Below are 12,724 nucleotides of genomic sequence, written 5' to 3'. Positions count from 1 at the left end.
GTCCTCTGTCCGTACAGGTAGATTCTTAAAATTCTTGATGAAGATGGGCATGTCAAGGGGAGGTATCCACTAGAGAAAGACTTAATAAAAAAGATTAGTTAACATTCTGTGTGTCACATCATGTAACGTCAGAAGAGTAGTAGCTGATTATGGGGAATTTAAAAAGAAGGTCGTCCCCTGTTCTATTGCTTGATTTACGTACTTTTCTTGGCTGGTTTACTGGGTCGCTGAAACTTACCACCTCGGATTTGAATCAGGCATATTATCAAATCACGCTACACGAAGAAGTGTATTGCGGTAGTAACTATGGATTAGAATTTGTGTGCGTTTAACAGGGTGCCATTCCAGCTGGCTACCAGCACCGGTGGTTTTGTCTCAGCTGTTGGATATATTATTTTCGTAGGTTAAGTTTAAATTTGTACACCATAATAAGGGCCGGCCTGTGTGGCCGAGCGGTTCTAGGCGCTAGTCTGGAACCGCGCGACCGCTACGGTCGCAGGTTCGAATCCTGCCTCGGGCATGGATGTGTGTGACGTCCGTAGGTTAGATAGGTTTAAGTAGTTCTAGGGGACTGATTACCTCAGAAGTTAAGTCCCATAGTGCTCAGAGCTATTTCATTTTCAGCCATAATAAGGACGATATAATGACTTTTAGCAGAGATTGACAGGAACATGTGGAGCATTTGAGTGAGGTGTGTTAACTCCTTAGGAATTCGGGTTTAAAAGTTGAAGCCGACAAGTCAAGGATCGGATCGGATTCACGGATAAGTGATTCCTTGGACATACAGTATATCAGTGGTAGGTTAGATTTGACCCAGAGTGTACCTAAACTACCACAGAGTGTCCACTCTCTCGGAATGATTAGGAAATAGCTAGGTTCTTCGGGATTTCCTTAGAAAATACATGGCAAATTGTGCTCAACTAGCCAACCCACTGAACGAGTTCCTCAAGAAGTGTTGCCAGTTTCAGGGTGGCGAAACTGAGTAAACCACTTTGGAGGATATGGCGGCACAAGTTTGTTGGCTGTACCTGCACTCGATAAGCAGTTTATTGCACAAATGGTTCCTTCAATGGGTGGCGTGGCAATGGTTCTGCCTCAGGAAAATCCTAAATGAACAGGGCCAGTATCGTATGCTTCTAGGCGGCTGACGCCTTTGGGAAAGAAATATTCCGTGTATGAACTGTAAGCATTATTGATTATGTGCGCACTGGGGAATTTCAGATTCATCTAAAACACTGATCCTTGTTGTTAGAGACCGGCGAACAAGCTTCAATCTGGTAGCTGGCGCGGCGGAGACATAAATGGTTCAAATGGCTCTGAGCACTGTTGGGACTTAATATCTATGGTCATCAGTCCCTTAGAACTTAGAACTACTTAAACCTAACTAACCTAAGGACATCACACAACACCCAGTCATCGTGAGGTAGAGAAAATCCGACCCCGCCGGAAATCGAACCCGGGAACCCGGACGTGCGAAGCGAGAACGCTACCGCACGACCACGAGGTGCGGACGCGGAGACATACTATGCGTATCGCCAGATTGGCGGTGCGCAATTCAGTATTCACTTTGAATTTAGATATGCGAAGGGAATTGACAGTGTTGCTGAGAACATGACAGTAAATTAATTGAACTAAGATGTTAGTGAGTGGGAAATAGATTTTGTTTTGGGTTATTTTATAGCGCTGTTTGACGACATTGGTAAGTATCAGGATAACGATGATTCATTGTGGGAAATTAAACAGAAGAATGAAGAGGAATGTTAGATAAGGAAGGGATTCTTGTACAGCAAACCTACGGGCGTAGTAGCCCTAGGATAATGGTGCTCACAGAAGTAAGGCCCATGTTGTGGGAAGGAAGGACGTTTGGGGGGAAGTGGGGAAGGGAGTTTTGAGGAGGCGATTTAAAACTCGTGTCAAAATCCGTAAAGAGCACACATGGAAGAGTGTGGCTCGGAATATTCAGACGATGTTTCGAGCGTGTATAATGTGCTCCATGACAGTCGAATGAGTACGGAGTATGGACTGAGAGTAAATCGAAGTAAGACGAAATTAATGAGAAGTAGTAGAAATAAGAACAGCAAGAAACTTAACATTAGGATTGATGGATGTTGTGGCGTAACAAGACAGCTACGCCACACTGAAGTAGCCGAAAGGCACGCGTATTCTCACGTAGGCTAGATAGAGGTCTGAAACAGGATACGTAATGAATGGTAGCAAGAAAAATACGTAGCTGCTATTATACTTAACTTTTAATTCCTCATTGGTATACAGCATTCCTTGATGATACAAGTGAGACTATCTTAAAATGGTTAATGGCGCCTTGCTAGGTCGTAGCCATTGACTTAGCTGAAGGCTATTCTAACTATCTGCTCGGCTAATGAGCGATGCTTCGTCCGTGTAGTCGCTAGCAATGTCGTCCGTACAACTGGGGCGAGTGCTAGTCCGTATCTCCAGACCTGCCTTGTGGTGGCGCTCGGTCTGCGATCACACAGTGGCGACACGCGGGTCCGACATGTACTAAATGGACCGCGGCCGATTTAAGCTACCACCTAGCAAGTGTGGTGTCTGGCGGTGACACCACAATGGACACGAAGTAAATGAAGTTAAGGAATTCTACTACCTAGGCAGCAAGGCAACCAGTGAAAGGCGGAGCAAGGAGGACGTCAAAAGCAGAAAAACACTGGCACAAAGGGCATTCTTGGTCAACAGAAATCTACTAATGTCAAACATAGGCCTTAATTTGAGGAACAAATTTCTGAGAATGTGTGTGTGTGGAGTACAGCATTGTATGGTAGTGAAACATGCAATGTGGGAACACCGGGACAGAAGGAAATCGAGCTATCTGAGATGCGGGGCCACAGACGAATGTTGAAAATTAGGTGGACTGATAAGGCAAGGAATGAGGAGGTTCTACGCAGAATCGGAGAAGAAATTAATATGTGGAAAACACTGACAAGGAGAAGGGACAGGATGATTGTACATCTGTGGAGACATCCGGGAATGACTTCCATGGTAATAAGGGAGCTGTAGAGGGCAAAAATTGTCAAGAAAGACAGCGATTGGAATACATCCAGCAGATAACTGAAGACGTAGGTTGCAAGTGCTACTCCGAGATGAAAAAGCTAGCACAGGAGACGAATTCGTGGCGGGCCGCATCAAACCAGTTAGAAGACTGACCAAGCTTGGTGCTCTAGACTGTAAGCCGATGGGTCACCACAGGCATATGTATGGATTCAGTAGATCGTTTTCCAAGGTCACGAGTACGAAGGATCCCTTTTCGAGATTGTCTTGGTGATTTCCTACTGGGTCCGTGACCACACAATCCGCTCTATACTGGTTATGGAAGATATTGGTGCCGGCCGTAGTGGCCGAGCGGTTCTAGGCACTTCAGTCCGGAACTAAGTGGCTGCTACGGTCGCAGGTTCGAATCCTGCATCGGGCATGGATGTGTGTGATGTTAGGCTAGTTAGGTTTAAGTAGTTCTGAGTCTAGAGGACTGATGACCACAGATATTAAGTCCCACAGTGCTTAGAGCCATTTGAACCACTTTTTTAAAGATTTTGGAAGATTTTTTCCTAGCCGGATATTGGTTTCTTACAACGCCATGACTTTCAACTTTCGAACATTTACGGAGGTTTTTTTTTTTTTTTTTTTTTTTTTTTTTGTAGGAATTAGACATTCCAGAATTACACCTTGTTACTCAAATGCTTCGTTTTCAGGGAGAGCAAATCGTAACCTAAGATCTGGTTTGATTAATGCCATCACTCTGATGACGCTAGGCAGGACCCGACTCTGGGGTGGCTAATTTACGTTTTTTTTTACAGTTGCTCATGAGACACACAAAACTCCAGCAGCATTAATTTTTCTCTTTCAGACTAATTTTCCGATAGCTAATTTGTAGTCAACAGAAGGTCTGTTTCAAAGCAAGATATCCAATGGGAAGCCTAAGAGCATAGACTCATAGTTACAACAAACGGACACGCTCGAATCTTTGTAAGGTTGAGAATTGAGTATATCGTAGGAACTGTGATAAGATGAATATGATCGAGACCAGGTTAACGGGTAAGCTCCTGACACGCTGTAAGAGCTCCTTAAAATGGTATGGTTTGTTACCCCGGTTGATCTGTTGATTGACTAAAGAGCTTTCTATAGCTAAGCATTACAATAGAGACGTTATCCAGATTAAACCATCTTATGAACAACAGCAGTTTGCGACCGAACCGCCGAATCTTTCCATCAGTAAATGGGGTATGTTCTCAACTGACTCAGTTGTTTTAACCCCTCCACTGACGGAATGATCCGCTTCCTACTTCCGTATGTATAAAGCCAATACGGACTTGTAGCTGTCACGCCTTTGCGTTTACTGCTACGTATTTTAACCGTAAATAGCTCAGCCCTAATGGTAAGAGTTAGTAGTGGATTCACGTTATTAATCTTTGAAGACAGCACAACTGCCACAAGCTCAGCTCACTTTTACTCCACTCCTACCCTCGCCATTGCACCACATTAACTAGGTGCTACATGGACCTTGCTAAATTCACTTGCGTATACATTTTTGACCGTTACTCGCCAGTATTTACCTATTGGATTAGTACGCTCCTAACCGGACTATTTCTCAAAGAGCTGTGATGATTGAACGGGTTCGATCCACGGCCTACAGTGCCCTACAGTTCACACGGTAACACTGCCTACCTGACCCACTTAACTTGGTAGTGAGCTTATGTATCCAATCACCACTGCTAGCAGCAGTGGATAATCCTATCAGCACGACGAGAGCAGCAGACTTACCGTCGAATCCTCCTGAAAATACTTATAACTACGGTCGCCAGCTCTGAAGGAGCAAAAGAATAAATCAGTTTTTTGGCTCGTTTCAAAGTGAAACGGCTTAAGTTGAATTTAAACTTAATTCTGAATATTACTATTTCTGATCATTCTAGGTGATTCTACAAAGCAAATACTCTCTCAATTTCTGTGAGTTGGTTTGGTAATTACCACCAAGACAACTTATGCAACTTAGGTTAACAAAATTCTATCCTTCAACTTATTTAATGATTTCGGATATTAAGTTAAGTGACTTTACTTGAAAGGTTACTCAGAAAAATTGAAGTAACTAAAAATAGGCGACTCATTCTGGTGTGACCATTGCTCTTTTCAGCATTCTTCTACGCTAAATTATTCTACAACCAAAAGAATTGTAAATGAAAGAGGCGATGGTGGCCTCAGTCTGATTTCACTACACTATGTTTCAGGTTACTACACTTTACAATGAACAACATGCCTCGTAATTTTACTCATTACTATATTCTGTCCTCTGCACTTGCACAAAAGAAAACTGGTATTCTCCTTTTACATGTATACAAAGTTCGACTTAACAATTGCAAGCAGTCTTGCCTTGGGTAGACGTGTCGGTGCTGGTGGTGAGATGCAGGTGGCTAACGCAGCTCTTCACGCCTCATGCCCTTAATGGTGGCTGGAACTACGAGCTGTAGCACTCGTATAAGCTTCTGCACGTCCGCCATAAAATCTGGGCGCAGGAACTCTTACAATCAGCCCCAGTGGCATAGAGACGGCTTCGACAAACATTCGTCGCGTTCTACTCCACAAACGGCGACGATATTCGCCTCTTCGCTGTTGCACAATCACTTTTGCGTGAGCACAGTTACGCACGTCCGCTCACGTCAACACTCCCCAGGCCATTCCATTGTTCAGTCCCTGTGTCTCCAGCTACCTCTAGCTACGCTCGTATCACCAAGAGTGGGGGCGTTCCCCTACCACCTTTTCACCGAAATGATTTAGTATTTAAGAATATTTATATTTATTACCCTGGAGTTCATACCAGTCATAATAATTTACTACTAGCGCTTTATAACATTAAATCATACAGTAATAACTTATAATTAGCAAGAAAAAGAATACATTTGACTCCGATAGCTTAGCGCATTGTCTGAGACAGCGCTAATTCCCAGTTTCGCCAATAGATGGCATCAGGGTGCACTCCCTGGCAGTCTCACACCAGCGCGCCCGTTTCCGACGCGCGGGCTCCAAATTACTGTCAGCCCACCATCATTTCAGTTCCGTTACAAGTTGTGTTTGTATATGTGCGGCATTGCTGTTGCCTCATATCTGTTAGTGTCTTATTCTGCTTTGGAACAGTCTCTGTTCTGCTGGTTGGATGCAATATTTTTGGAGGGGCAGTGGCTGGGTGGTGGGGGAAGGTTGTGCCGTGTCCGAAGGATTGCTATTTCCTCCGGCACCAGCAATCTCGTTCTTGGGTGTGGCACTGACGCTGCCAGACGGTGACTGCTTCAGGACATAGAACCACTGTGACGGTGCTGCCGTAGAGATCTTGGAGGGCCAACGAGTGACTACAAGTTGCTGGAGAGACATCAGGAAAAGCAGCTTTGCCAACATGATCAGCATGGGCAGTGCTGAAAAGTGAACAACGAACGACCTGTTGGAGCAGGTGTTGCTTTCTTCGGTCATACACACGACATTGCACGAACGCAAGGAACGGCTTCATCAGATTGCAGGTGGCACAATCAGAGTGATTTTGAGCTAATGTTGGTATCCTGGTGCTCTTGTTTTCAAGCTGATCACAGTACTCAATGCAAAGGTGCATTAAGTGATGTCAGTTTGTGGGGCGGCGGATGTTGGAGTTTGTAAAAATAATTAAAATCTGATTGCTGTATAAACACTTGCAAATTGAATCAGTTTCTAGCTTTTAGAATGTTGTTATTGCTGTCTTTTGCCGTTCTCAACACTGGCTCTCTATTTACTCCGTGACCCCCAGAAAGTGATTTAATAAAACTTGGAGCCAGTAAATAGATATCCTAGTGCCCACTTTACCTGAGAATGTTCTTATAGCTGCAGCTTATAGCTCTGAGGAATTAGGAGATTGTCCGGGATTTCTAATCAAAAACGGTTTTCAAAAATAGTTGAGTATATTCTGAAATTCACTAATAAAACCACAAGTATCCCTACAACCTAACTAACAGAACAGTTCAGAGTCTAATGCGCTGATGCAACTATAAATGTCCGAATCAAATGTTAAAAAGAATGCTCGCCATAATTTGATGAAAATATTTCATCAAACGCCACGCTAAATATTTGGTAGAATGTCTGTCCCGCGACGGCACGTGAAAATACGACAATACGCAAACTGAAGCTAGATAATAAAAATCATTCCAGAATTAACACTTCACATATAATGTTTTCATAGTTCCGCGTATCTCTAGTAACTTAATACGGCACCCGAGGCTGTTTGTAGCAGATACACTGATGCGACGCGACTACCGACACAGATGGCGTGTCATTCAGCGTCTGGAGAGAACTGGGGCCTTCCTTCCTCGCGCAGTGTTCTTATATATAAAGCCGCGGTGCGGACGGCTGAGGGATCGCCTGATCAATTGCGCTCTCCCGACTAGCTGCTGGGCTAGTAACGCACCACTTCAAGTTACATAATAATTTATAGCTTCTTTGGCTGATGGCCGGAGAAGCTCTTAATTTAAACGTGCACTCAGCACGCAGGTAAGTATTGATAACAAAATTTTGACGTGGCTAAGTTAAATACTTTGGGCGAGAGAATTAATCTAATTACCCTGCACGCAGCAGATGAGCTCTGAACTGTCCCTTTTGAGATCCGCTATCGCTATAATTTTATAGGTATTAAAAAGAAACTTTACACATCTTCATAATCATAGCGGACCTCCAACCTATTTAAATCTAAACATCCTAGCCTTATTTACTAGCCTACTTAATCTATCTTGCTTCCTTCAGTTTTGAGACGAAAACCAGAAAATCATAAATTTCCACTAAAGTCTTAATTTGTGAAATCCAAAGTACTGTTTTTATTAAATCATTATGAAAGATGAATCTAAATATAAATTTTGAAGTCTCTAGCTCTGTTCTGTTGCGCCAATGATTTTTCCAGAAAAACGTCCAAATCTCGGAAATGGCCGAAGTTATCGAACTGATATTTAACACACATTAATTTAGTATTATTTCTGACATGCTAGAAAAGTTTTAGTTCATTTGCTTGATTTTTTTAAAGTATTGCGCAACATTTATGACGTCAGAGCTAGTTACAGCAGACTCGCTGGCACACAATGGAAACTGATGTGAATTTACTACAGCGTGAGTAGGCTGCTTCCCTACATCACCCTCTACTTAAATTTTTTGTTTATGAATGTTAATGAATGAAAAAAAAAATTTAATTACAAAAAGGGAAGCAAGAGTACAGTTTAACTTCCTATGAAAATTCAAAATTGAAATATAAACCTGTAGAAACATTAAAGAAAACTGATTACCTACATTAATTATTTAAATTGTAGGCATGTTCACTGCCTTTTTAAACAATGTCATTACTCAAATTTTTAAAGCAAAGTCATGAAATATTTTGGCATACATATTGCCTTAGACAAACAAACACATACAAATTGAAAAATTATGAAAATCTTAGAACCATTAAATACATTTTTACATACACAAATTCAAAGAGAATAACATGACACATAAACAGATGTTTATCTCTTAGCAGTCTTTTCTAAACCTGAAAGAAAAGTTCACAAATAAATTTTACACACGTGGTTGTAGCCGCTTTGGCTGGCGTCCTACACTTCCATTCACAAGGGTAGATGAGGGGAAGTTGCTATGGTGTGCGTCCTTCTCGATCTCTCTAAATTACATGGGGGAAAGGGGAGGGGTCACTGTGAGTTGTGTCCAAGTCACTCCACGCTTTCACGCAGCTACCAGGCTGCCATTATCTGGTTTGTCCTGTAGAACAAACAAAAAGAGTGCCTCAGACTCTGTTCACTTAATATCTAAGGGTGGGTCACAATGAAATGGGGATATATACATTTTATCCTTCAGTATGTTGCTGGAACAAAGTTAACAGAACCTTTCTCAATTTTTCTCTCACGGTTACTTAATTGTCATAAAATCGTTAAACAAATGGCTCAAAACGCCTTTAGTCATGTATTAGAGAAAATTTATGCTCCTAAGGCATACAGTCATAAATCATATTTAATCTGAATTTATTATTTCTGGGCCAGAATACTGAACCAATGCTCGGTACATTCCTGACAAATCTGCATCTTATTTACTTAACTGACCCATCTTTGATTACTTTATTCTTAGAGATAGTATGAGTATGATTAGTGGTTGTTTTCTCAGCTTCCATGTACATGTGAGTAACTTTTGGTAATAGTACAGTTTTGAGTGTTCAAAACACACTACGTTTAGTTGACTACAAAATCCACTTATTGGTCCTCTGCTGTTGTCAGTTCCACATCTGCAATTACGTACTTACTTACTTTGAAGTGTATTTATGCTGAGCTAAAATAATGTTTTACGTCTGCCATTATGTACTTACTTACTTGGCTAGTGTATGAACTTAGGTAATACTCACTCCATTTAAATTTAAAGCATAGGAAAGCACATTTATTTAATATTCATAGTGTACTGCAGTTGATTAGTTTGCTCACGCGACAATCCATTTCCACTCGATCGGACGCTGAAACCTCAGGTAGTCTCTCTCTGACCTCCCACTAAACTGCATCAAATAATTATGGACGAATGTAATGCTAAATTCCTTAAACCTATAGGACACCATGAGCCGCTCTGTCTCATCTAACATAAGGGTACCTATGGTCGCATTCACGCCTCCAACTCATAACCTCAATACGTGTAGGTGTATCCTATCACACACTACACTAAAATAATGGCCAGCTCCAACCTTATAAATACTTCAGGGACGTGTCCTTCACGTCTCAACCACAAACACTGCCCAATTCCATCACACTGCTTTTCCCTGCTACACCAGGTGAGTTTAATCTTACAACTTATCTGCATATTTTTCCTAACACTAAGCAATCTCTTTTACTATTTCTTAGTTAGCTCTAATGCATACACTAGGTTTCACTATCACTTCAGATCCTGCTTGTACATGAATTCATACATCTTTTTAAATTACTGTTGGTGGACCATTTCCAATAAAACAACACTTTGTCCTTATTATATTACCAAGGTACTATACATACTTGTTACTCAAATACATTTTATATCTTAATTACGTCATACTTCTCTATTGTTTGCCACTATTAGGTTTGTCACATTAGGTATTTTTCTTTTTTCACTAATCGGTAGATAGAATGGTTACATAACTCAAGGCTTGATAGTTATAACGGAAAATTTTAGTATTTGGAAAGAAAAAGTCGAAATTTTGTAGATAGGAAAGATGAAGAATGAGTGAGACCTGAAATGGGAAAGAAGATCTCACACAGCTGGGACTGCACAGCTGCCACACTGTGTAGAGGTTAAAGAACAACCTCCTCCCTACAGCATTCATTAGCTTAATGCTGTATTGATAGTCATAACGGAAAATTTTATGTGTTGTAAGAAGATGTCGAAATTTTTGTAGATAGGAAAGATGAAGAATGAGTGAGACCTGAAATGGAAAGAAGATCTCACACAGCTGGGACTGCACAGCTGCCACACTGTGTAGAGGTTAAAGAACAACCTCCTCCCTACAGCATTCATTAGCTTAATGCTGTATTGATAGTCATAACGGAAAATTTTATGTGTTGTAAGAAGATGTCGAAATTTTTGTAGATAGGAAAGATGAAGAATGAGTGAGACCTGAAATGGAAAGAAGATCTCACACAGCTGGGACTGCACAGCTGCCACACTGTGTAGAGGTTAAAGAACAACCTCCTCCCTACAGCATTCATTCACTACCTATAAATTTCTTTAGGTCGATCACGTTCCTGAGACCTAATAGCTTCTTACTTTTTGGGTACTCCAGCCTATATGCATTGGCATGTGGTTTTCCTATTATCCTGAAAGGTCCTTGGTATACAAACATGAATTTCTTGGTTTCTGCATTTACTTTCTTTGATTTTTCTTTGGTTTTGACAAGGACTAATTGACCTATTTCAAAGCTAATAGGTACAGCTTTTGCGTCATGACGCTTCTTCCTTTCCAACGCTCTTTTTCTCATATTAGCCCTAGCCTTTAGTTTCTTCTCGTCTGTGGATATTTGCGTTAGAATAGGGAATTCTACCATATCTGCAATCACATTGTGCGGTTCTTGGCCAAACATCAATTCACAAGGTGCAAAACCAGTTGCATCATGTCTTAAGTTGTTAACTACATTCTCAAAATACTTAATGTGCTCTGCCCAACTTGAGTGTTTCCGAGCACAATAAGTTCTGCAAAGCCTATTCAATTCCCTCATAATACGTTCACTCATATTTCCTTGGGGGAAATACGCAGATATTTTCAGATGTTTCACGCCGGCCTTATCTAGACATTCCTTAAATCTATCAGAAGTAAATTGAGGTCCATTGTCAGACAGCAAATTCTTCGGAACGCCAACGTTCACGAAGAAATCTTTTTCCAACTTTTCAACCAATGTTTTTGCATTTGCTCTTTTAATTGGGTATAGCTTAACATATTTACTGAATCCATCCACCACAACAAAAACATGGGTGCAACCACCTCTCGAAACAGGAAGAGGGCCAAACAAATCACAAGCCAGTAATTCTAGGGTTTCAGTTGGCTCTACTGAATGCATATCCCCTTGTATTCTGGTGTTGGCAGCACGGACTTTCTGGCACACTACACACGATGCTAGACGCTTGGCCACACGGCGGTACATGTTGTCAAATACAACCTTCTCTTGTAATTTTGCAATGCACTTCTTTGCACCGTAGTGCCCATACCTCAGGTGTACATAGTCGATTAGCAAGTCTACATGTTGTGAGGGAAAGCACAGCTTCCACTCAGAAACACCTACCTTTTTCCTTCTAAACAGAATACCTTTATGCAGACAATAGTATTGTGAAACCTTAGGATAGTTCGCATTTCCTAAATAGCTCTTCACTAATTTCAATTGGTCATCTGCATTCTGCTCACGTCTCAAGTTCTTAATCACTCTCTTTAATGCACTTTCTTCCTTTACTTCGTGCAATGCAAACATTCGAATTTCATTTGGGTCTGTTGCTGCAATTCCCGCGTCATCACAGAGCTCCGCACTTCTAGATAACCCATCAGCTACCAGATTGTCTTTCCCTTGAATATACCTAACCTCAAGGTCAAACTGCTGGAGATACAAAGACCATCTTACCAAACGAGAATTCCTCAACTTACAGGTCTTTAAAAAGGTCAATGCCTTATGGTCACTGTAAACAATTATCTTGTGACCTAATAAATACTGCTCAAACTTCTGTACCCCAAATACAATTGCTAATGCTTCCAATTCTGAGATGCCATAATTTCTCTCTGCTGCCTGTAAAGATCGACTTGCGAAAGCTATAGTCTTGTGCACTTCTTGTTCGTTCTCTATTTCTATTTGGAATATCTCCACAGCTATACCATAGCCACTAGCATCAACAGACATACAGAATGGTTTTTCAAAGTCAGGATGATGCAAAATTGGACTATTAATTAAAGATTGTTTAAGTACCTCAAACGCCTGTTGACATTCTGCTGTCCAAACCCAAGGGGTATTCTTTTTCAGCAGGAGGTGAAGACAGGGAGCATTAAAAGCCTGATCACTAACAAAACGTCTATAGAAGCCGAAAAGACCGAACATTGATCTCAATTGCTTCTTGTTTCTGGGAGCCTCAAATTTTTCAATGACTGCTAGCTTGCCTGGGTCAGGCAGAATACCTTTTCCACTTATTCTATATCCCAAGAAACCTATTTCTTCTTTAACGCACTCTGT

General features: G+C 41.3%; 1 protein-coding gene and 1 non-coding gene across 6 annotated transcripts in view; one reads left to right on the top strand and one right to left on the bottom strand.

Annotated features, from left to right (window-relative positions):
- Positions 1-12,724, bottom strand: part of LOC126458609 (UDP-glucosyltransferase 2-like) — a 622,880-nt gene that overhangs the window by 506,221 nt on the left and 103,935 nt on the right. The gene's annotated exons all lie outside the window — the stretch shown is intronic.
- On the top strand, positions 439-520 carry Trnas-gga (transfer RNA serine (anticodon GGA)). The gene is given in 2 exon segments: positions 439-476; positions 486-520. It is a non-coding gene; the product is annotated as a tRNA-Ser (tRNA).

Source organism: Schistocerca serialis, chromosome 2 (assembly GCF_023864345.2).
Source record: "Schistocerca serialis cubense isolate TAMUIC-IGC-003099 chromosome 2, iqSchSeri2.2, whole genome shotgun sequence".
NCBI lineage: Eukaryota > Metazoa > Arthropoda > Insecta > Orthoptera > Acrididae > Schistocerca > Schistocerca serialis.
Note: the sequence above shows the minus strand (reverse complement) of the source record. Positions and strands in the feature narration are given on the sequence as shown.